Raw genomic sequence first — 25,785 nt, 5'->3', positions numbered from 1 at the left:
CTGGAAATAACTAGTGAGGGGTTTATCCAGCTCAAAAGCCTTTCAAAGTGATAGACAGATCAAGTCTGTTCCTTTTGGTACTAGGGTGCCCTGGGGAAATGGCCATGGTCTCAGTGAAAAGGCAAAGCCATCGTCTGCCCTTCTCAGCTAGTAAGGTTGCCAAAGAACACTTGCAAGTGTGCCTCTTCTAGTAGGCAGATACCTGGGTATCACTGTTCTAGCAGCAGGCAGGCTTTCCTGCAACAGTCTATCCCAAATGTTACACTTGAGTGTGCTGGGGTTGTGGGATAGAATTGTATACTCCTTGTAAATCCTTGCCTTCACCTCAGTAGTTTGTGAGTCTCTGCCAACGTGTACCTCAATAAGGTTTCAGCTAAAGCATTCTTTCAAATGAGTCCAGCTGTAATTCAATTAAGGGGGTGTCGGTCTCAGCCCTGTACATAGTCAATTTGCCAAAGCAGATGGAGCTATTCAAAGCCTTCTGTAAGGGGGTCAATCCTTGATGCTATAATATGGGTTGTGCCTTCTGATGTCAGCTCTTAGAGTGCCTTGTCTGCCAGAAGTTTCGAGGGGTCACTGGAAGGAAGGGCAACCTAGGCATTTTCATCCTTCAGTGCTCAGATGCTCTCTCTGGCTATTCTATCCTGCCTGTAAGTCTGCCTTCTGCCTAATATTAAAACAATGTCAGTAATTATGCCCCTAGTGTGATTTCTTCATTGTAGTCATGACCACACGTTCCCAATCCTAACCCCTGGGGGTATGTTCTGTCCTACTGAAAAGGTGTCAATCCTTAGCACCAGAGAACAATTGGAACAGCCAAGGATGGGCAAAAAAAGATGTCTGTAGGTAAAATCCGCAGGCCCAGACAGCAATACATAAATGCTCTGAAAGCTGAATGAGTCATAGGAAACCACCACATGGCTTTTGTCAGTTATAATTGTTTTTCCTCATGGGCTACTATACAAAACTAGATATAATGTAACATTTGTTTAACCAATTGTGCCAGTAGGCCATTGGACAGTTAACAATTGAAACATGCATGTTTACCTTCAAAGGGATACTTATTTAGAATAACCATGGTTGCAACAATTTAGCAAGACATTCATTAGAGTCCCCTTCTTTTAATAGAGTCAGTAATGCACCTTCTGATGACCAAAACCGAGTTTTCACTTTGTAAGTGATCTTTTTGGTTGGGGCTCTTTGTAACCATGTAGCCCCACTGCTGCTGACATGAACTTTGTTTAAGGAGACTGTTCATAAACCCACACCATTCTTACCATCATGCTGTAAAACTAGATTGATGAGAGTTGTCAATTGACACCTGTGTGATATGAAGGAGCTTGCAGGGCCAATTACGCTTTAAAAGAGAACGTACACGAGAAATGGTTACTCAATGTCTGCATGTGCCTATATTCTTCAGTGCATGCTATTATGTTAGGAAGTGTGTGTACAAGCAGCTGCTGCCACCAATTACTGATGCCCAGCAGAAAGTGTACATAGAATGCCTTTTATATGGATGCTGGAAAGTTAACGTATGCAACAAATGCCTGGCCCAACAACACCACATTTAAAATATAGAGCGTTGTCTAAAATTGGGAATGATTAGCAGATCTGACTTTCATGGCAGAATTCATTTAATAGAGCTCCTAAAATGTGAAAGAAATCCCAGATACCTACCATAGCATATGTAAGTGCATTACAAATAATTTAAAATTGACGACACAGAGCACAGAGGATTTATGATGACCCAAGAGTGAATATTGTGATGCAAACATTGGTGGAGCAGTCCAGAGATTTTACACAGCCACCACTACACGTAATGAACTGTCCTCTGTTGGGTATTTTGTGGATATTTGGGGCTTTGCGGTATTTTCTTACCGCCAAAATACCTTTAGCAATAATCACTCTCTGTATTCATATTGGATCACATATAACAATAATACATTGCATTATTTCAGAATTCAGACCTATTTTGATAATGTGCGCGATAATTTGCGTGGTTGGTTTATTTGTGGCCCCAATATCCAACATCCCTTGTTTTTTATCTAGATTGTTCTTGATCACTAGAGAGACCTCATTTAGGGATACCACATTTTCAGTGTTAGTGTTGTGTGCCACCATGGGCTATTGTGGTATTTTTGTGGTAATTTCCACTACCTTATATACGGTATGGAACTATGTCCATAGAGTCTCTCTTCCCGTTGGCTCATGTACCTCCAACAAGCTATGCTACAAACAGTCACTCACAACTGTCCATACTGAATATAATCATGCACACATCTGTTTTAAAATGACAATTGCACTGTTTAAAAATCTACCCACGTTTAAATCTTTTCCCATGCAAAATGAAAGAGAGAAATAATACACACTAGCTATCTGTTTTCAGATATTTTTGTATTATAGAAATTTCCTTTAAACACAGTTTAACCCTTTTTTACGGAAATAAATGAAATGGTACAACATTATTTGTGATAAAATGAACAGAGAACTGCGAGAATATATTCAATTGGTAACATTAAATATGCTGATAATGGACTGGGACTCCCTCGAATACACTGAATGAACAGTTTCGCACACTTTCGCACAGCTCCCACACTTCTGTAATTACCTTATCTGTTCAGCATGAGTTTTCTCCGGCTATTCTCTTTCTGAATTTGGCTCCCTTGAAGATTAACCCCAGTGAAAACAAGCGTCTGCCGTTCTCAAACCGGGGTTATTGCCTGGAATTCTCAGCTTTTGCAGCAGGAATGCTTCAGCCAGGAAACAGGTCCTTCTCCCAGCTCTGCAAGATCTCGATTGTTCCCCCTCTCCTCAAGCTTCCCCAGCAAAACTCTAATCACAGCCTCTAGCATGATACTTGCTATGACGCTGCTCCAATCAGAATCAATCATGTCATCTCCTCCCTCACTACACAATGGCTCATTTCTACAGTAAAAATTGTAACAAACTGATTTCCTGTTCCTTCGAGCTCTTTGCTTCCTGTAGTTATGTGGACAGGGCAGCAGAGAAAAAAATGAATGTGCGTTTAAAAGTTCACTTTCAGAGTAGGCCTAATTCTACAGTGGAGACACATTTTTATTAGTGGGTTATGTTAAATGAAGTTTTATTAGTCAGGTTAGCTATTAATAAGGTTAGTTATTAATTTTCAAATGTGTCTCTTGCAACATAGGCATTTCAGGTGAAAAATAGTGTGCATTTTTGAATGTGCACATGTGTGCTTTTAACTGTAAAAATAGATTTGCATCTTATATGTAAAAATCGTTTTTGACTGAATAGCCTGTCTTTACTTATATGTCCATGTTACTCTGGCAACACATATAGCAATGCACCACACCCATGTGGTGGTGCTGCATCAAAAAAAAAATGCTACCTGTGCAGTAGTGCTGTACTCTGTGCTGTAACACGCCAAATATCCTTACATACCCTCCTTTTGTTTTTAGAACTTGGCTACAATCCAAGCCAATTCCTAAAAACAACTTGTTCTTTTTCTTCTTTTCACAATATAGCAATCCAACAAAATGAATATTCATGTGCATCAATGAAAAAGTTGCAATCAACACAGTATTCATCTGAGTTCATTAGTTTACAAAATGTTCTACATTTGCCTTCTCAGTGGAAGTGGCATTACTCTAAGTTTCGATTTTACAAGTCAATTAAAAACAATCAAATAAAACAACTAACTAAAACAAATAATTAATATAACAAATTAAAATAAATAATTAAAATAATAAATACTGCATATGTCAGGACTCTTGTCTGCCTCTGATATGTCCCGACCAGCGATGTTATTTGGTTCATTCGAGTACACTTTCATCTTGGCAATCTTGGATCCATAGGAGTCATCTTTTTTGGCATTCTGGTTATATTGTCTTCACCTCCACCTGGAGGCAGGCATCTTTTGGTCTTCATCCAGGGGACTCCAGGACTCCACCGCCTCCCGTGGCCTCTGATCCCGGAACCTCCGACCAAATAATGTTAATTTTCTAAATCAAATAGAAAAGAAACAAATTAAGTACATAGCACAAAACTAACTTCACCCTTTTGCAAAAATAAAACATGCTTGGTAAAAACATTTCGTTTTTTTTTTCGTTTTTTTTTTCTGAAATTAAACACAAGTTAAAAAGAAAACAAGCATATATAAAACAGGATTCAATATTTAATACATTTTCTCTCTGCACATCAACCATGAGCTTCCATTATATATATTTATTTATTTATTTATTTACTTATTTTATATTATATATGTTTACATATATTACAGTGTTTATGTGCCATTAAAACAATCAACTTTTTAACTTCTCTGTCACTGCCTCCTGATTGTACCCATTTATTTTCTCTTTTTGTGTTCAAGGGACTTTATCTGTGTCTACATGCTCAAGCTGCCTGATCTCATGTCTGGGATGGCATGGTTTGATTTGATTTACATGGACGAACTGCTCTATTGCCGTTTCACCTTCATTTTTCAAAATTTTATAAACTACAGGAGAAACCTTATCTATAATTCGAAATGGCCCCTGCCATGCTGCTAGAAATTTAGAATTTTTCTGTTTACTTTTTCCAAAATGAAACTTGTACACCTGATCCCCAACACTGTATTCTCTCACGGATGTTCTTTTATCATAGTATGTTTTAGCACTGTCAGCAGCCCTTTCCAGATTTCTCTGCACAAAAGCAAATGCATATTGCAAATGCTTCCTCAGTTCATCAATGTACTCATGAACTGTGGATGCACTCACAAGTGTCTGCTCATGTGTTCTGTATAGTAGGTGTTGTGGTAACACCATTTTCCTACCTGTCAAGACCTCATGGGGGCTAACACCTGTTGCTTTGGCAGGAGTTGATCTGATTGCCATCACAACCAACGGTAAATGTAAATCCCAGCTGGAACCTGCTTCTGCCACGAATTTCTTTAAAATATCCACAACAGACCTATTGCTCCTTTCAACTGTACCTGAAGACGCTGCCCGATATGCGATATGTAGTTTCCTTTTCACACCTAGTATTTGCCATACCTTACTCATTAGAGTACATGTGAAATGACTTCCTCTGTCTGACTCAATTCTTTGTGGCAACCCAAACCTTGAGAACACATGGTTCACCAGCAATGTGGCTGCTGTTTGCGCACTACAATCTGGTGCAGGAATGCATTCAATCCACTTCGACATCAAACATACCACACTTAAAATATAACGGTTTCCCCTGCTCGACCTTTTTAAAGGACCTACATAGTCTATTTGCAAATCTGACCATGGGAGAGTTAGGCCTCTTTTCATCAATGGTGCTCTATGCATTGGTGAAGCAGGTTTAAATTGGGCGCATACTAGACATCCTCTAGTATATAATTCCACATCTTGGGACATATGTGGCCAGTAAGCATAATCTTTTAGCATTTCTAATGTTTTTTGTGAACCTCTATGGCCTGCAGTTATGGCATCATGTGCATGGTGTAGCATTAGCCCTCTGAATGAAAGGGGTACTACCCACTGTATTTGTCCTGTTATGGACTCTCTAATCATGAGTCCATCCTGTAATCTAATTCGTGTTTTGTTCTTTAATAGCACCCTCAACTCTTCTTTTCCCATTCAATCATTTTCTGTTAAAGAATTTTGTTCAGGATCTATCAAATGATTATAATAGATTCCCAAAATTCGATCATTCTTTTGTGCCTCAATCAAATCTTGGTCTGGCGTGTCATGACTCCACTGCACCACCGGTTGATCTACCTCCTTTGGTGCTTTAGAACGTGTCACTGCATCAATTTGTATTTTACCCATTAAATAATCAATAGGTAGCAATTCTCCCATCACAGCCCCAATCTTAGCCAGGTGGTCTGCCTTATCATTTCCCTCCTTATCCTCTCCTGGTGTTTTTAAATGCCCACAAATTTTTCTCCAGTATATTGTTAAATTATTCTCTGACACCAATTTGTCTATGGCTTGTATAATTTTTCCATGTTTAAGTGGCTTTTTGTTGTATGTAACCATGCCTCTTGCTTTCCAACCAGGCAAATACTCCACAAAGCTATTCCGTGCATAGTCAGAATCAGTCACCAGGACAATTTCACTGAACTTTTTATCAACTGCAGTAGCAATTGCTTTATAAATGGCTGCCAATTCCGCCACCTGACTGCTCCTATCTCTAATCCTCATCCCTATACTGGGGACGCCTTCACATTTCAACCAGACATTTCCTATTCCTGCCACTAATTGTTTATTACTGTCATTTTCAATGTGAAAAGCACAACCATCCACATATACAGTTGGCAAATCCTTGCATGTTTTTTCATCAAAAGCTTTGTGTGGTGATTGTTCAAATTCCTGCAAACTAGTTTCCACTTCCATTTCATTTGGTATTTGTTCAGCTGCGCAGTCATGTAAGTCAGCTAACCCTTGAGCAATTGGGTTCTTTTTATTTTGTCCATATCTCACTTCTACGGGAAAACCTTGTAATGCCAGCGTCCATGAAGTGATTCTGGACTGCGCTAGATTACCTGATCTAATTCTTTTACTCTATAAAAATTGCAAAGGTTGATGATGTGTTTCAATAATCACCTTTTCTCCCTGAACAATGGGGCGGAAATGTTGTAGCGTCCACACAGTGGTTAATAGGGCCTTTTCACATTCATTAAATTTCATTTCAACTTGGGAAAATGCCTTACTTGCATAGGCAATGGTTTTGTGATTCAAATTGTGTTTTTGTGATAACACTGCTGACATACAATGTTCAGAAAAACCTATTTCTATAAAGAAATCCCTGTCCTTTATGGGGTATGCTAAACATGGTGCCTTTACAAGACATTCCTTTAATTTAGCCACTGCATCAGACTGCTCTTTTTCCCATTTCCAGGGAGTATTCAGTTTAAGCAGTTTAGACAATGGTTGAGTGATTTCTGCATAATTTTCAATGAACTTTCTGTTATAGCCTGTCATCCCTAATAAACGTTTTACTCCTTTCACATTTTTAGGATCTTTTAATCTTTGTATGGCCTCTATTTTCTTCTTTTGTGGATTTAGCCCATGTTCAGTCACTTCATGCCCTAGAAAGTTCACTTTTTTCTTGCACCATTGTGCTTTTTGCAAAGATACTTTGGCGCCTGCTTTCTGCAATTGGCCAAGCACATGTCTTATTTCATCAAAATGGCTTTTCAGGCTTTCATTTTTTATCAGGACATCGTCCACGTAAACTATTGTTCCTCTTTCCGCTGCATCCGGCATGGCCTTTCTCAAAAACATGCCAAATTCACTCCCACTATTGATGTACCCGAACGGAGCTCTAAGCCAGGCGTATTGAGTCCTGTCAAATGTAAAGGAAAATAAATATTGTATCTCCTCTGCCAATGGCACGCACCAATATCCAGAGGTGAGATCTAATGTGGTAAATACATTTGAACCATGTACCTGAGCTAGGCCCTGATCAATGAATGGCAGTGGCCATCTAGATACTGGTACTCTTTTATTTAACTCTCTCAAGTCTGCACATAGCCGCCACTGACCATTTGGCTTTAACACACCTAAAATAGGTGTATTGGATGTGCTATGAATGGGCCTGATGATTCCCCGCGATTCCAAATTTTTAATAATCTCTGCCAATGATTCTAAACATGCCAGCGGTAGTCTATACTGGCGTACAAACACTGGATTTCTGCTACACCCTTCTGGTAGTGTGGCCACATGTAAATCAGTTAAACCACAATCATAAGCATCTTTTGCAAATACATCCTTAAACTCCATAAATATCTCCCTCAGATTGTCCCTATCCTCATTGCTTTCACACGCATCCGCTAAGGAGATCTGCTCTTCTACCATTTTGGAAAATTCAGGAAAATCTTCTGGTAAGGGAATCTCGGCACTTTCCTCTAACTGTGTGACTGTGTCTTTTTGTAAAGCTGCCACTTTTAAATATTTTGGCATATCAGCTTCCACTTCAATGGGCTGATTTTCTGTTTCATTTTCATTTAAATTAAATATTATGCAATCCTCTTGATGGCATCACACTGTCTCATTTGAATCATAAGGATACACAGAATGAATTTTAAATATTCCTTTGGGCTGAGAATCCAGATGTTCTGGCAACTCACCCTTGGCATCTACATACTTTTCAGGGATATTTCCAATCACCATGTTATTTAAATCTGCCGTATAATGTGATTTTTGTATGGCCATTCCTAATGGGGAGTTTTCCCATAAATGAATATCCTGGCAACCTTTATTATTTACCATAATTTTTACAGATCCTTCACCAATGTCTACCAATGGAATGAATTCATAATACAGGCCTTGCTGTTTTATGGATTCATTCAGGCATACAAATGCATCAGAGCCTTTCATCTGCTGTCCATTTTTGCATTTCAGTGTTATTGCAAACTGTTTTGTAAATGCAGGAATAATAGTATCTTTCCTCATTTGTAATTCGATTGCATAAGGAACCAGTTGTGCACAATGATAAGCCCTTCTTTTGTCTTCAAATTCAGGTGCCGGACAACCTAGACGTGACCATATTTTTTGATTAAGGAAATCTAACACCATACACATTCTGTGCATTATGTCATTGCCCATGTAAAATTCATTTTGTGCTCCACTCACTATCCATACATTATGGTAAATTGTTTTCTGCCTAATGCTAATTTTAAGCATGCATCTGCCTGCAATTCGGTTTTCAAAGTCTGGACTGTCCAACCCAGAAACATATTGGTTTTTAATACTAAATTTCGGGATTTCTTCCCTCTCCATTATTTTTTGCAACAATTTCTCATTAATGAAACTCCTTTCATGTCCAAGCGCTAAAGTGGCTTTTATTGTTTTAAAATAGTCATTTATACCAACATGAACACATGGTTGCTCATCTTCCATGTGTATTTCTGCCAGAGTGGTAATGTGTTTTTCTGAATCTGTTTTAGGAGCAATATTCTGTTTGCATGTTTTCTCTTTTAAATAAAAACGTAATGTGTGCTCATCTATGGCAGTCTGCCAATTTTTCCTTGGGTCCAAGTATATTTGTACAGGTAGTTTTTCATTGTCGCTCTGCATTTTGTCTTGACACATTAATATAACAGTGACGCTAGGTATGCAGCTATTCTGGAGATATACCTCCACAGCATCATTTGTTTTGGCAACGGTGTGACATTCATTTATATTGCTGTTTTGTGATTTTAGTTTCTCAGGCCTCAATGGTTTTTTGGTTAAGGACCACAGCACTCCATTCACCCCATCTATGAGAGGATACAATCTTTTCAGGCAATCTGTCCCCATCAGAAATGGAATTTCACAAATAGATTTGATCAATACCTCTTGTTTCATTCTGTGCTTTCCTATTTTTATGTCAATCTCAGTTACACCTATGATGGGCACCTCCTCCCCATTTAAGTTATGCACTGGACCTTGATTTTCCTTCACTGTGATCTGACTCTGTGGGGGTCTCCCTTCATTGATACTCTTTACCAGCTCCTTGGACATAATTGTGGCCTGTGCGCCAGTGTCAATCATAGCAAAGGTGTGGCATTTTTCTTCTACAGTGATGGGTGCATAATATCTGTCCTCATCTTCCTCTAATACACATTAGAAGTGTGAATTCTTACTGATTTCAGGGCTCACCTTTCTCAGGTTTTTTTCACTTTTGGCTAAGCACATTGGTAAATGGAAAGACATTTTTCCCTCCTTTTTACCCATTTCTGCGCGAGAGACTTTATTCATTTCTCCATGATCAGAGGTTTTTTGGAGTGTGGTCACTGTTCGCCCATCCATCTGGGTAACATCAGAGACCACGTTACAACCTTCCAACTGAACATGTGTAACAACATCATTCAGCAATTTGTCATTTTTTAATTCTGTGCATTTGTGATCATTTAGTGTGATACCAGCCCTTTCAGCCTCTTCAAAAATATGTGGCTCAAAGAATTCTTCAGGTGATTGACTTGTACCCTCCTTTTGAGTATTTCCTTTTTCTGTCTGTGTTTGGTCATTGTTTTGCTTGCCCAGGGAAGGAGCTATAACATCCCCACTTACTCCCTGTTCACTGGTATTCCCCATGCATGAGTCATTTTTCTTCAATCTGTCCCTTTGTTCTTTTGGAATTCCTAATGTTTCTTTTTCATTTGTGCAAATCTTTACTGTTTTATTTAGCTCTAGGTTAAACCGTACCTCTTTTTTAGAAGTATTTGCACTTTCTGTCACAAGTTCATTTACTGGCACTTTCATTTTTAATCCATTAGGCATCTCAGAGTCGTTATACAAAATTATATCAGAGCAATCTGCTATTTTGGCACTGCAGTCATCATGAGTACTTAGTCACTTTTCGGAAGCCCCCCGGTCATTGCTATGGCCATCAGCCCCCTCTTTGGAAGGTTGTTTTTGCGCTGTATAGAGCTTTCCTATTTGCTCAGCTAACATTTTCACTTGGGCCTCAAGGCACTGGAACCTTTCCATCTATCTAGGATCCTCTTTCTGTGGCCTAGGTCAATATTGGTTGTTTTCCCCCTGATTGGATCTATTCTGTACCTCTCAGGTGATTGATGTCGGTTGGGATGGTTTCTGAACTCTTGATTTATTTGTGGACGGGAGCGGGTTGCACCCATCCTTTGATTATAGTCCCCTGGTGGGGAATCATTGTACTGACGTGGATTGTAGTTCACGTTTTGCCTCATGTCCTGTCTCTCAGATTGTGGGTACTGACCCCTATGTTGATTTCCATTATCAGTAAATCGATCCACATATCGGGGTCTATCCTGATTACCATATATCATGGTGTTGGGATCAAATCTGCTCTGTGTCCCCAATGACTGGTAGGGACCATCATTTCTTTGATCTTGATTTTGTCTCTGGTTATTGTTCATACCTGCCATATCAGGCCGATATCCTACCCGGGGTCTGTCCCCTAAATACCTAGGGCTGATCTAGCTTTCCCTTTTACTAGGATCATGTGATTGGAACATTGGTACAGGAAATGGCGATCTTTGTTGATTACCCCTTTGTTCAGGTGTCACATTATTTTTACCTTGGCTTTGAGCAGACTCAAGGGATATTTTGGCTGACCTGATTTCCATTACTGTGGCTGAGGGTTCTTTAGATTTAGGCCTAGTATCTTTCATTTTATCACTTTCTCTACCCTGACAATAGAATACCTCATATAGTTTTGTGCTTTGATGTACAATCCATTCAAGGGACTTGTCACGGTCAAATTCACGGACCAATTGGGATATGATGTCTTTCTGTAGCCCATAGAAGTATGCAGTTTTAAACTCATTGGAATTTGGGTCAAAAGATACATCAAAGCGAGAAAATGCTCTTTTTAAGTCTTGTAAAAATTGGCGAGGGGATGTATTAGGTCCAGCAGTAATTGTGTTAGCGACTTTCTTTGCCTCCTGCAATGACTGAAAAGGAGAAAAATGACACCTAATTTCTTTTTCAAACTCCAACCAGGTCATATTCTGCTGTTCATTTAATCCCCTTATGATGCTGGCCGTCGGGGCATCTAAAGTTAAATGAAAATATTGTCTGTACTGTTCCTTAGGTATCTGGAATGCTTTAAAAATGTCATGCACCGCTTCTCAGTGATCCTCAATGTAGCATTCACCTCCCTTTTTAAATGGTTTGATCAGGGCTTTAATGGATTTCATTATTTTTATGGGGCTACTTGTTGCAATGCATGGAATTGCACTATTTTGTGATTCAATCCTGTTTTCAGGTATATGAGATTGGTGGCTGCCCCCAATGGGAGTATCAAATCCCCCAAGGGTGCTGCAACCAAGTTCAGTCACCGGCCCAGTCACTGGAGCACTAGCTCTTTGGGCAGAGCTAGAATTCACCTCCACTCCATTGAATGTGGTACCCTGCCACCTCTCCTGGGACCTGGGAATGCACATTTGCTGTTCTATATCCTTACACTTTTTAAGGAGTCTGTTTGCTTCATTTTGCAAATAGTTGTTTTCATCACTCATCTTATTAATCACCTCCTGCATGTCGCACATTTGCATTTGGCATTCATTGAACTCTTTATTTCTCTTGTCTCTTTCTTGAATCATTTTAATCATTTCTTGTTCTGCACTCTGGAGATCACATTCTTTTTCACAATGTTCTTTTTGTAAAATCTGCATTTCTGAAACAACCTCATCTTTATCCTGTCTAATGTGGTCCACTAAGGCTTTTAAGTGTACCAACTCTTGCTCACTATCCTCAAATTGTTTGCTTTTGGATAACTGAGCATCAAAGTCTCTGCATTTTAATTGCATGTCTTTTTGGCATATATCCAATTCTGCTCTTAACATTTCCTGATTTTTACTTGCCACAGCTAATTCAGTCTTTAACCTGTTAATTAGCTGGGTATCATTCTCCTGCATTTGCAGGGACTTATTCAAAATAAACCATATTTTGCCGCATAGCCGCATTAAACAGTCTTTCTCTTCACTTTTATCGGCTGCATTCAATAATCTTGTAAGGCAGACCTGAATTATGCTGCCTTCTGCAAAAATATTGTCTAGTTTTTCTTTCTGCACCTCACCCTGAATGCGGTCACGCCATTCTAAGGTGCTGTTCGACGACCACGTCCCATGTGCAAACAACTTTGCCTCTAAATATTGCACTAGGTCTGAAAATGTGGTTTCCCTTTGTGACATTCTGAAATTCGTTTTTAGTGGCACACTGCTATTATAAAATGGGTTCCCTTTAATGTGCAAATGGCAGTGTGAGACACGCTTGCCACGCCCAGTAGGTACTCTATGATCACTTTCACGGCCTGCAACGCACCATAAATATGTTGGGTATTTTGTGGATATTTGGGGCTTTGCGGTATTTTCTTAACGCCAAAATACCTTTAGCAATAATCACTCTCTGTATTCGTATTGGATCACATATAACAATAATGCATTGTATTATTTCAGAATTCAGACCTATTTAGATAATGTGCGAGATAATTTGTGTGGTTGGTTTATTTGTGGCCCCAATATCCAACATCCCTTGTTTTTTATCTAGATTGTTCTTGATCACTAGAGAGACCTCAGGCCTACATTTTAGGGATACCACATTTTCAGTGTTAGTGTTGTGTGCCACCATGGGCTATTGTGTATTTTTGTGGTAATTTCCACTACCTTATATACGGTATGGAACTATGTCCATAGAGTCTCTCTTCCCGTTGACTCATGTACCTCCAACAAGCTATGCTACAAACAGTCACTCACAACTGTCCATACTGAATATAATCATGCACACATCTGTTTTAAAATGACAATTGCACTGTTTAAAAATCTACCCACGTTTAAATCTTTTCCCATGCAAAATGAAAGAGAGAAATAATACACACTAGCTATCTGTTTTCAGATATTTTTGTATTATAGAAATTTCCTTTAAACACAGTTTAACCCTTTTTTACAGAAATAAATGAAATGGTACAACATTATTTGTGATAAAATGAACAGAGAACTGCGAGAATATATTCAATTGGTAACATTAAATATGCTGATAATGGACTGGGACTCCCTCGAATACACTGACTGAACAGTTTCGCACACTTTCGCACAGCTCCCACACTTCTGTAATTACCTTATCTGTTCAGCATGAGTTTTCTCCGGCTATTCTCTTTCTGAATTTGGCTCCCTTGAAGATTAACCCCAGTGAAAACAAGCGTCTGCCGTTCTCAAACCGGGGTTATTGCCTGGAATTCTCAGCTTTTGCAGCAGAAATGCTTCAGCCAGGAAACAGGTCCTTCTCCCAGCTCTGCAAGATCTCGATTGTTCCCCCTCTCCTCAAGCTTCCCCAGCAAAACCCTAATCACAGCCTCTAGCATGATACTTGCTATGACGCTGCTCCAATCAGAATCAATCATGTCATCTCCTCCCTCACTACACAATGGCTCATTTCTACAGTAAAAATTGTAACAAACTGATTTCCTGTTCCTTCGAGCTCTTTGCTTCCTGTAGTTATGTGGACAGGGCAGCAGAGAAAAAAATGAATGTGCGTTTAAAAGTTCACTTTCAGAGTAGGCCTAATTCTGCAGTGGAGACACATTTTTATTAGTGGGTTATGTTAAATGAAGTTTTATTAGTCAGGTTAGCTATTAATAAGGTTAGTAATTAATTTTCAAATGTGTCTCTTGCAACATAGGCATTTCAGGTGAAAAATAGTGTGCATTTCTGAATGTGCACATGTGTGATTTTAACTGTAAAAATAGATTTGCATCTTATATGTAAAAATCGTTTTTGACTGAATAGCCTGTCTTTACTTATATGTCCATGTTACTCTGGCAACACATATAGCAATGCACCACACCCATGTGGTGGTGCTGCATCAAAAAAAAATTGCTACCTGTGCAGTAGTGCTGTACTCTGTGCTGTAACACGCCAAATATCCTTACACCTCCATGGGAGAGAGATGGGCATGTGAAATCAAGGGTATGGTGTGGGGTTGGGGCTTGGAGCTTCAGAGGACTTCAAACAGGCACCAGTTTGAAGTGGGCAATGTATGTAATCTAAGGCTGCCCCTGACATATGTTATTATTCACCAAGAGAGGCCCCTCAGTGCAGCAAGCTGTCCCTCTTTCATAGGTAATATTTCAACAAAATTGAGCAGACATGTCCTTTTATGTGCTACTGAAATGTAGCCTGCAACAGTGCTACACTCTGGTGTGCTGTCTATACTTGTCACTGTTCAGACATGCTGAGCAAATCACACAATAGGCTCTGTGGGAATGTTAAGTGTAAAGATTGAAAAGCGCGTGAAAGGCTAAAACCCTTAAATAACTGCAGCACAATGTCATGTATTTTCCTTAGTTCTAAACTGTACTACCAGAGAAATCAAATATTCACTAAACGCAGATACTGTTATGTTAAAATGTAGCACTTCAAAAGAAAAATACATCAGAGTGGTTTAAATAGATGAAATAAAAAATATTCTAGCCTTCAGTCATTGACGAACCAGATGTTTTAGACCGTTCACCATCTTTCTTCCTGCGGGGGTCTCCAAAGGTCCCATTTTGCAAGGGTCACTTATTTAGTCCTTGAGAATGCAGCCCTTCAAAACACAGAACACTACCTTCCAAATCCTGTTATGTGTCTGCCTTGTATTATACAGAACACACACCTCAACACTTACCTATTGAGCAAGAAATAGAAGGCTCATGGTTAACATGGGCAATATTTATTTGCATGACGCAGCAGCCATAGGTTTCTTCACCCAATAAGACCAAGATGTTTCTCCTCCACTTAGTTACAAAGTCGAGCTATAGGAAGGGACACCCTCTGACTGCTTCCAAAGGTCCCCCCATGGAGAACATGTAAATGTATACACCATACCCGCTTGTTGGGTAAAACCCCAAAGTATGCTATCCCAACTCTTCGGTCAACAGACCTCCAAAATTCTTGGTGCAGTTCGGTTCTACCAGAAGGGTCCAAGAAGCTAAACACAAACACAACAGGCAAAAAATACAAGGCTCTCGCAGTATGTATTATGCAGACAATCTATCTAATTAAGGGCTATCCTAATAAATCCAGTCAATGGAACTCATTGTGTTACATATATTGCAGTTAGCTGCATAGGGCAGTTGTAACAATGATGACATATCCCTGTGCTTCTTACTTGAGACAAATCTACTCACGGGTACATGCTCCTCCTTAAGCCATGGTACAACAGAATATACAGTATTAACCAATATTGTTATACTGATGATCCCATTGAAATTAATTATTTTAGTAACAGCACCCACAGTCAGACTACTGTGCATGTGTGCAAACACACATGCAATTTGAGCATGCCCAATTGTATTATGACTAGTGCAAAGTCTTTTGCACTGGTGCTCAGGCCATTGCACATGTGCAAATGATGTTTCTGAATGTGCAACATGCCAGTGCTTACTCAAATGTATGGTAGTCTGGTGCCAATTAGCTGGAAGTTGCTCTCTTATCCTCTCAGCGACTTTGGCAGTGCTGTCAATCCTTGTCGTTTGGATCAATTATGTTAATAACCTTGCTTGTGCAGTAACATTGTATCCACATCATACAGTTATTATCCATGCCAAGTACACATGAAGCACGTTCCCTTTCTCCCATCTGACCTTCCCCCTCTCTCCTTCGAACAAACCAGCACCCAGCTACTCGTACCCTCATCATGTTCTACTGTATTATCAACTTACCCGTTCTATCTTGTCTTTACTGCCCTTGATTTCCTTCTTAACTTGGTCCTAGTGCCACTCCAATCATTCTCGTGGGAGACATCAACCTTTCTACCAATATCTAACTCCCCCCAACTCGAACTGGGCTTCCTCCTTTCTCACAACACACTCACTTACCAAAATAAACTCCCCTCCTACACTCAGGGTAATACATTCCATGTAGTCTTTCTCTTGTCCATACTCATAACGAACAGCCACATTATAAACCACTCCAAATATTCTCTCATTCTCTTTGAGATTCCAATTCATACTTGTCTCTCTGTGTCCCCCAATGTATCCACCATCAAATGGGAATTTAAACCTTATTCCATGGCCTCATACTTGTCTAGACTCCAATCCTCCCTCCTTGCTTTCTTCCCTCCTCTAGCACTCCATATTCACCAAGCTTTTTGCAAACTCAAATCTGATCTCAGCTTGCCATTTGAAAAACAATACCACGCACTCTATTACTCCTTTTCAGTTGTGGCTATCAGATGACATTTAAGAGCCACCTTTAAGGTGAAACTATTGCATTGTAATACAGCTAACAGGATGATGACAGGTGCACAGGGACACACAGCTCATGGATGTTGTTTTGTTATTTAGCCACCCACTAACTACCATGGCCATGTTAATCCCCGTGGCCATTTCTACCCACTAGCAACTCCTCCCATGCAAAGCACATGGTCCTGGTGAACCTTGTGATCTACCCCTATGAATCAATATCATCAAGCTTATGAAGTATCAGCAATGGTTGCTAAATCACCATTACTTGACCTTGAATACGATTCCTACTTTCGGAGTCGTTAGCCTTATTATAACTCCCACTAAATTCAATGACTGTAGAAATGTGTGTTTAATTCAATGCAGTTCCTTTTATTTCCTTTTCTTTATTTTGTTCCAGAAAATCAATCTGGATGACATCTGCCAAAAATGGAGGGTCCTCGGGACATCTGAGCAGTGCTTTCTCTATGGGTTATGCTCATAAGAACATTGAGAAGTTTCAAGATTCCTCTCCAAAACAATAAATGTCTTTAAGACGTTACCTTCTTTATGTCTTTGTTTTAAATAGACCTGGATAGGGAGAGTATGTGGCAACTATAGTGTCCATTCCAGGTACGTGTCCTCGATTGACTGCCACGTGCTTCCGCTTGAAATAGCCATGCAGTTGACATCACATATGATTTCTTTACTTCTCCCGAGATTTTGCTATATTCCACCTAATCTCTCACTCTGGTGAGTGTGTGATCTGATGGACTATTGCTGCTCCTCAGGGGCCTCTCCCAAAGTTTTCGTTCATGGGGTTGGTTTCCTGTGAGGGCTCCCTTACTAGTGTCTTCCCCTTTACCCAGAAACAGAGGCCCAAGCAGCCATTTTGTGTGTCTGCACAGACAGTGTGGCCCTTTAGTGGGAATGTGAAAACATTCCCTAAAGTGGCTATGGCACTTAATCTTTGGAAAATTCTTCTCCATTTTTGCATCACACTCTCTTTTGATGAAACTCCCCTAGCAGCCAGATTCCATCAGGGATCAGTGTGGCCTTCTTCTCTTCACCTTTTAAACCTCCCCTGCAGGTAAACGCATGTAATCCCTCGGATTCTCCTAGTAGCTCCTTGAATTTGATACTGAAATCTTCTTCTTTATAGTGTTCACACCTGAACCCTCCAAGAAAATGGGTCTCTACCGCTCTGCCATTCACCACAAGATGGAACTCTCTTGACCTATGCTCAACTTCTTGAGAATTGAGAGAATGTGTCTCCACGCACATATTGTTCTTCTCTTCCCTTCTCCCCTCAGCCACATCATTTATCTTGAACTTGCTCCATCCCACTAGACTCCCAACATCGGTGTGCTTTTTGACAGTGAACTCAAAATCCAGCAATGAATAGTGTGAATGCCAATGCAGTCAGATTCAAGCAATGTGACATTAGAACATTCTGCTGATCGTGAACGATGTCTCAACTAAACCACTATTCTTCATTTTTACTCTGTGACCTTGATTACTGAGCTAGCCTATTCGTAGTACTCTGTCTGTATTCATTCCCACCCTGAACAAAATTCTCAGTTTTGCTATCCACATTCTATAAACCTTTGCCCACTCCTATTGCACCTCTCTTCACCGTCTACCTGTTGGCTGAATCTCCATGTGCCACCATCACTGCTTTAAATTCTTTCTTTTAGTTTGAAATGAATTCAAAGACTAACCCCTTCTTACACGTCTTTCATTATTTCCTGCTTCTTCACTCATGATCTAATCTACCAGCCTGCCCCACACTCTACCTTGTAATTCCTTTCCCACAATGAGCAACTGCTTCATTCTGCTTCTTTGATATACTCGTCCCAGGCCACTGAATATCCCTAGCCCCTAGCTTGAAAAACACCACCAACAACCACCCTTTCAAATGTGCACTAAAGCATCATGTCCTGTTCCACGAAATGATTCAACCCACTTTAGGTAAATCCTACTCCTCGTTCATTTCACTCCCTCATTTGTTTAATGGCACGTCCGCTGCCGCACTTTATAGTACCCCAATTCTATTGGCAGTCTTATCCCTAATCAATGTTTGACCTTCCATCCTTCAGCTGCTGGCGAATCCATGTTATTATTTTCTCATTGTCTATTTCCTGTGTCCATTCCGGAAGTGCAAGTTCACCACAAAGAGCTCTGGAATGCTTTGTTAGGTATCTGATCCTAGGGTTGTCCTAACTACTGTTTCTGCTCTTTTGTAAGTGTTACTGTTAGAAACACTGGTTTTCCTTTCAATAAGTGCACTAAATGTAATTAAACTGCATTAAATTCACCATAATGTTTAAATTTTGTAGTTGCTATCCAAAGGGAGAGAGTAAAATAATACTGACAGCCTTATTTTCTATGGATGCAACTTGCACGCAGGGGACCATTTGAACTTAAATACTCATAGGTTTCTTTCATGCAATTGTCATCATTTCCAAAGCGTGGGATGGACGAGGGAGGAAGGAGTACAACGAGAAGAACTTTATTTTAGTTTTTCATTTTCCTTTGTGAAAAACGAAAAGCTGCCAGCAAAATACGTTTTGCAGATGCCTTCACTAATGGATTCCAATGGAATCCACTTTGTCTTTAACAGGCACAAAACCTCCGATGCAGCTGTAAAATGAATTGCTCTGACAAGTCACAGGAGGTCTGCATGGTAGAGGTCTTATCCTGGCTTCCTGATCCACCTCTGCACTGTCACTAAAGCAAAATGGGGCAGTAGAGGAAAACGAAGTGTACAAGCATTACCCCCTCGCCCATTTTAAATGAGGCTGTGCATAATCAGCGGGAGGAGAGGACTTCTGCTATGCATGAGTAAAAGGGTGAGTAGTGGTTAAACGGCCTACAGCGCCCTCACACTTCTAAAACCCAAAATAGATCCCAATCATGAAAATAAAAAAGGCACATCCAAGAGATATACTTTCTTTGCCTTTTGTGGTAACGTGGGCACAAGCAAGGCTATACTATTGGAAGGTGTATGCAAATGAAACAGTAGCAACCTGAAAATATAATATATGAAAATATATATCTTAATGAAAATATATATCTTAATGAAAGACATCAATTATACAACTAACAATAAACAACAGTATACAAGCACACCCCTTTCAAAGCAGACAGAACATGCAGAAAAAATATGTGTATGCACTCTGGACACTTTAGCACTGAGAAAACAGGCAAGCATTGAAATAATGTCACTCATGGTATATGTTATTTAGGAAGGAGATGCAACAAGGGCTTTAAACATTTTATTGGGTCTCAAAAATGAACCAAGAGCACCAGGGCTCTCAATAGCACCCGATTCCAGTTATTTTGCGTTTAGATGGGGTTGAACCATGCTTCGAGGTGTGATGCTTGTGGGTTGAACTGTGAAGCACAACGTCGCTGAAAGGCAGCGTTGATAAATGCAGGTTGATGGATCACAGGTTCCGGTCCAATGATGAGTAATGCTGGTTCGTGTGGATGATTGATGCAATGATCCAGCAGTTTGAGTCGATCTATGATGTAAAATACTGGTGGTTCAATGTTTGGTTTGGTGAAGTAGCAGTTTGAAAGTCACCTGCACAGTTCACTTGTGCTCAAGCCGGAGAGGTGATAAGGCTCTGCAGGCATGATGCAGCATCAAGCCAGTTCAAGGATGCAGCAATAGGAGTCTGAAGTTTGCAGGTGAGTGAACATAGTTCAAATGTGGTTTGAAGTGGTTCAAGTGATAAAACAGGAGACCTGGCTGTTATGACCCTCTAGATGGTGTGAGTCCCACTGCAGACAGGCTCCAGGCAAGGATAGCCCTTTTCAGTCTCTGCTCTCCTAGCGTAGGGAGGTTTGCTAACATAGTGTCGGTCCTTGATCCTCAACAAAGTCACTTTCAATGTGCCCTTGGGATGGGTATGGAGCAGAGTTTTCATCTGCCTTTAACCAACTTATTTCACCTCTGGAAGAGGACTTTGGCAAGGACTGCTATCCGAACAGGGTCAAAATTAACCCAATGTCCTTGAAGACCCAAACGTTAATCAAAGAAGAGGTTGCATACCCCCTTTTTATATCTAAAAGCAAACAGGAGATTGGATAAAAGGAAGCCTGATTTAAGGGGTCCAATCCAAGTCTTTAAGACAAGTGACCCTTGCCTAGGCACTGTGCTGAGCCAGGGTGTTGGGGGGACAGTGGGAGGAACACCATGTGGAGTGGACAGCCCCCAGAAAATCAAGATGGATGAACCCTTCTTCATGCTCACTTCTGCTCTCTGGCTGTTCTAACTTTTCCCCTTTCCCAGTCTGCAGCTTAAAAGTCTCCCTGGTTTGAAACCCCCTAATACGAGGCAGCCCTTTGATATGGAAGGGCCCCTTTGAAGGCAGACCCACAGGTAATCTCCTGTTGTGAGCTACTGAGCCTGGCATGAGGAGCAACTGGGCCTCCCAGATTGTCATCACAGGCAGGTATCCTGCCTTCCTTCCGATCCACTGGAATTCAGACCGTGAGGTGCATGGATGCCAAATCACCTTGCATAGCTCGTCCGAACTCATAGGGTTGACATTGGCTACAAATCAGATGTGACTGTAATTATTATGTGATTTATCAGTCACAATTCCAAAACACATGTATGGTTTATATTTACAGATTATCCTACCACCACATAATAGTTTATTATACAAATATTGTTTTTTGAACAGAGGTCCAGATTTGAATGCAACCACTGCACTGCAGTAATTTAAACAGGGCACCTCTGAGCCCTGGAACTGCTCTGTGTCTCTGATCGCGGCCGTGTAGGGCACATTCCTCTTGGGTGAAAAACACATCTTTGCAACACTTTTGGAACAAAGAATAGATGGCTGGCAGGTGGGGCTGCAAACTGTCCTCCTAGGAGCTGGAGCATGACTGGAGATTTCTGTAGCCTTGTGGATTTGGGCCTAGTGCATACACTGCCACATTTACTGTGCAGGCCTTCACTTCTACCTGGGATTACTAATATCTATGCAAAATAGTGATGCTGCCCGCACCTTGGGGCACACCATGTAGTTAAACTAAAATTGGTTGTATTAACATGGTGTTCCTCCCACTGTCCCCCCAACACCCTGGCTCAGCACAGTGCCTAGAATGGGCTTTCAGTTTAAGGTTACATTCGGTATGGTTGCCTGAGTGCATATCGTCTCTCATACACTCGATGCTGAATTGGCATAACATATGGGGTCCCACATATAGCTCTTCTCCTGCTGTTCCAGTATGATGGCGGTGAAGGGGGCGGGAGGTAGGGAAAACACATCCACCTGGTCTTCTACAAGGCAAAAAGTATCGCTGTTGCAAAACGTGGTGCTGGTTTAATGGTTTATATAAAACCAAATCCAAACACTAGAAAATATATATATTTTTTTAATTAATAGTGTTGCCAAGAACAAGGTCCTCATTTAATATCCATCTAGAAGTGGAATTGCTTTATATATCAGACATATCTGCCTCCCAACCTACACTTTTATGGACTTCTCTTTGTTGAAAGGAAAAGTCTCTAGTGGAAGGCCTTTGAAGATTGGATATGAATGTAAGCATTGCATGGCTTTAACAGTTAAAAAAAACAATTGCAAGCAGTTGGATATACTGAATGGTATGATAGCTGGCACTTATACCTAAGTGTGCAAAGTCAAAACTTTGTCCTCATGAGTCGCCTTCATTGTAATACGGAATGCGTGGCCTTAACAAAAAGAATGGCCACAGAATATCTTCCTACTGCACCAGGTACTGGAGGAGCTGACTATCTGTCATATAATATAATAAGAGCCCATCCTATATTACTTGCCTAATGTTTGGCACAGGCTCCACTGATTGTTATGGTCACTGGCAGCTGGTTATGTATAGCCCCTAGGATATGTGCTGCCCCTTAGATAGTGGGAATATGAAAACCCTCTCCCATGTTTTCTTTTTCTTTTTTTTACCTTTATATCCCAAGTTGATATGTGTACGTCGTAGGCGACGTATATTTGGAAAGCATTGTATACATTGCAGAGGTGCTCTCTCATATCTTTTACCTTTGCCCGATGTGTTTATTGAAACTCTGTGGCCACGTTTATAGCATCTGCTCTCAATGCACGCCTGGACAAATTGAAAGCTGAATGAGTCCATCTAGACCACTTGATTGTATGTAATGATATTTTAAAAATAAATTAATACATAAATGAATATGCAAAATTGTGGGTGATGGGTAGGGATCACGCACTCACTTCTACACAATTAATGAACACATACTAGTAATAGTCTCAAAAATGGACATTTCCAGAACTGCAAAAATTCTCATATGAAGAACTTGAATTTATTCGAAGATTGGACAGCCAACACGTGCTTCGACCTGTGGGCCGTTCTCAAGGCAAGACGGCCAATTCCAGTACAATACTATCTGCCGGTCTATTATCGTTCCCTCATTCAAAGAAATAAGTTTCAAACAATGTACTGCCAACTGTTGCAATGTTGCCATCAATAGCAAGAACCCAAATTCAGTTGTTCCATAAGTTGAAAAAACCCGTAAATCGACGTTGCTAAAGTATAACAGGGCCAAATCCCAGCGAAATAGGTCAGGTTGAAACACGTGTTGGCTGTCCAATCTTTGAATAAATTCAATTTGTCTAATTGTGTAGACGTGAGCGCGTAATCCCTACCCATCATCCACAATTTTGCTTGTTTGTTTTTTCCAGCTCTTGGTGGATGAGCTGGAGGGTTTTGGAGTTCATGCTGAATGTTAGACTAATTATATCAATAACTAGCATATATATTTAAGAAGTGGTCAAGAGCGCACAGCATACCCTTTTTCGAATCCACAACATTTCAATCTTCCTTCCATAAATGAATATGCTTTTTCCCTACGGCCTCTTCATACTCTTGACCCGTTGCCTTGATCCCATAAGTGAGAATGTTGATTAGTGCATGGCAAATCACAAACAATGAAATGAATAATGTAAATACATAAAAATCAAATATCTGATCAGGCCAGCTACATGTGTACTGCCACACCTCTTTATCAGAACATACATCTAACCTCTGGCTATCTACCTGAGACTGGATATGGCAATTTAGTTAGATCTGTCACACAGTAGGGTATTCGACTATTGCTGAAGAAACTCAAGTCTGCTTTGATATAACTTCTAATACAATTTCACGTTTTTCCAATGTTCCAGGACATAAAATGCATTGAATTAGATCTGCTGTGCTCATGCAAAAAAGATGTATTGGAAACTTGGGACTTTAAATAGTGCAGTGAGCAAAGGTTGAATGATAGTATTGACCCTTTATTAGATATTGAAAACATAAATCAAAGAAAACACTTATAATCTCTTAATCAGTAACCTGTTAAATCAGTAACCTGTTACTCAATGCACACTCAATTCTGAATAGGCGGTCAACACTTAGGAATCTTTATGGAGGAAGTTCAATTCTTTTTAATTATCTTATCATGTTTACTGCGTCGAGTGCTATAAAACGAAGCAATACATAATAAACAACAATGCATTACTATTACTATAAAAAACAATAAATAAGGAGCATGAATAAAACATAAACATCCTCTAAACAGCAAAGTAGCTGATCAGTACATAACACCAGTTAGAAAAGTGCACAATGTGTCCCAAAGCCTGGTAGCATCCTGTATATAATTTGCCATTGCTTACCTACCGTCAGTGATCTGCATCTGCAGTAAAAAAAGACTCAATGCCAATTTGGCAAAAAGTGCTTTTCAATTATCCATCTAAAACAGAACCACCAAAGAGCCCTGTATCATGGGCAGCAGAAAACAAACATTTGTGGCATACTGAGCAGCACCTGATCATCTTACGAAAAATGAGCCTCAACGTTGCTCATCAAAGATGGTCCCAAGTGTGTGCAAATTGCAGGGCGGATATAATACACTCCCAAAATAGGATACAATGCACAGGTTCTAAGATCAGGCCAGGACTCCCAAACACAAGCAATCAGGAGGAAACCCTCTCTAAAAGGAACTCCTCAGAGACAATTGCCATATCATCCTTAGTTTGTGGGCTTTTTCCCAAAGGGTTTCCAGGCCACGCTTGTGCAATGTTACCTTGAGCCAAATAACCCATCCCAAAAAGTCTCGAACTGTCTAAGGGTAAGATATTCCACAAAAGATGCAAGGAGAATGACATGCCTCTACAGATCCAAAGGCGAATCAAGTAGCACTAAGGTGCCATCAAACAGGTCAGGATATCTTGAAAAAACCCTAAACGCTGTTTCAATGTGAATTCTCTCATTCAAGTGTGCTCTTATTTCCAAATAAGACCCAGAAGTCTGCTCTTAAATAAATGTGGTACCCATTTGAACAGTAAGCTTCCACAGTTGAACCCACTGCCAACCCTCCCAATACTACCTACTGAAGCAAGCTACCCTCTGTTTTACCACCCCCAAAACTCTAGTATAGCCACCCCAACAAACATGTTATGTTATGTTAGTTATATTTGTACAGCGCACGCACGCCAAAAGGAATCTTAGCGCTAGGCAGCGGAGGTGAAGCAGTGGAGAAGGAGAGAAACCCTGAAATAGAGGGGTCTTCAAAGAACAACAAAACACTGGATGATCAGCAGTGGCTCAGAGAGCCCAGGGCAGGATGTTCCAGACTTTTGCTGCAGCCACAGAGAAAGCACAGCCGCCCATCCACAGCAGTCGGACCTTTGGAACGCATAGCAAGAGGGCAGATTGGGTCCGAAGCGGTCAAGCAGGAACATATTGGGAACATTTTTCCTGTGAATATTCTGCCCCTATCTTGTAGAAGGACTGATGCACAATGCACATAGCTTTAAACAGGATCCGCTTCTCAATCGGTAACCAGTGCAATTGCCTTAGAAGGAGGGATATGTGTGCTCGAAATGGGGGGCGCAGGATAGCTCGGACAGCTGCATTTTGGAGCAGCTGAATCCTATTAACGAGATACAGCGGCTGGCCAAAATACAGTGAGTTGCAATAGTCAGCAGTGCAGAGCACCAGCGCTGCTACCACAGGGGCGTTAAAATGAGATGGCATGGAATGAAGGGGAGGACTTTCCGCAGGGTGCGTAGTTTGAAGTGACCAGATTTACAAATTGCAGCCACCTGCTCTGCCATAGAAAGAGAGGATGTAAACTTCACACCCTGATTTTACTGTAAGGGATGGCAGAGG

This window comes from Ambystoma mexicanum, chromosome 7p (assembly GCF_040938575.1).
Source record: "Ambystoma mexicanum isolate Mex_15411 chromosome 7p, UKY_AmexF1_1, whole genome shotgun sequence".
Classification (NCBI taxonomy): Eukaryota; Metazoa; Chordata; class Amphibia; order Caudata; family Ambystomatidae; genus Ambystoma; species Ambystoma mexicanum.
Note: the sequence above shows the minus strand (reverse complement) of the source record.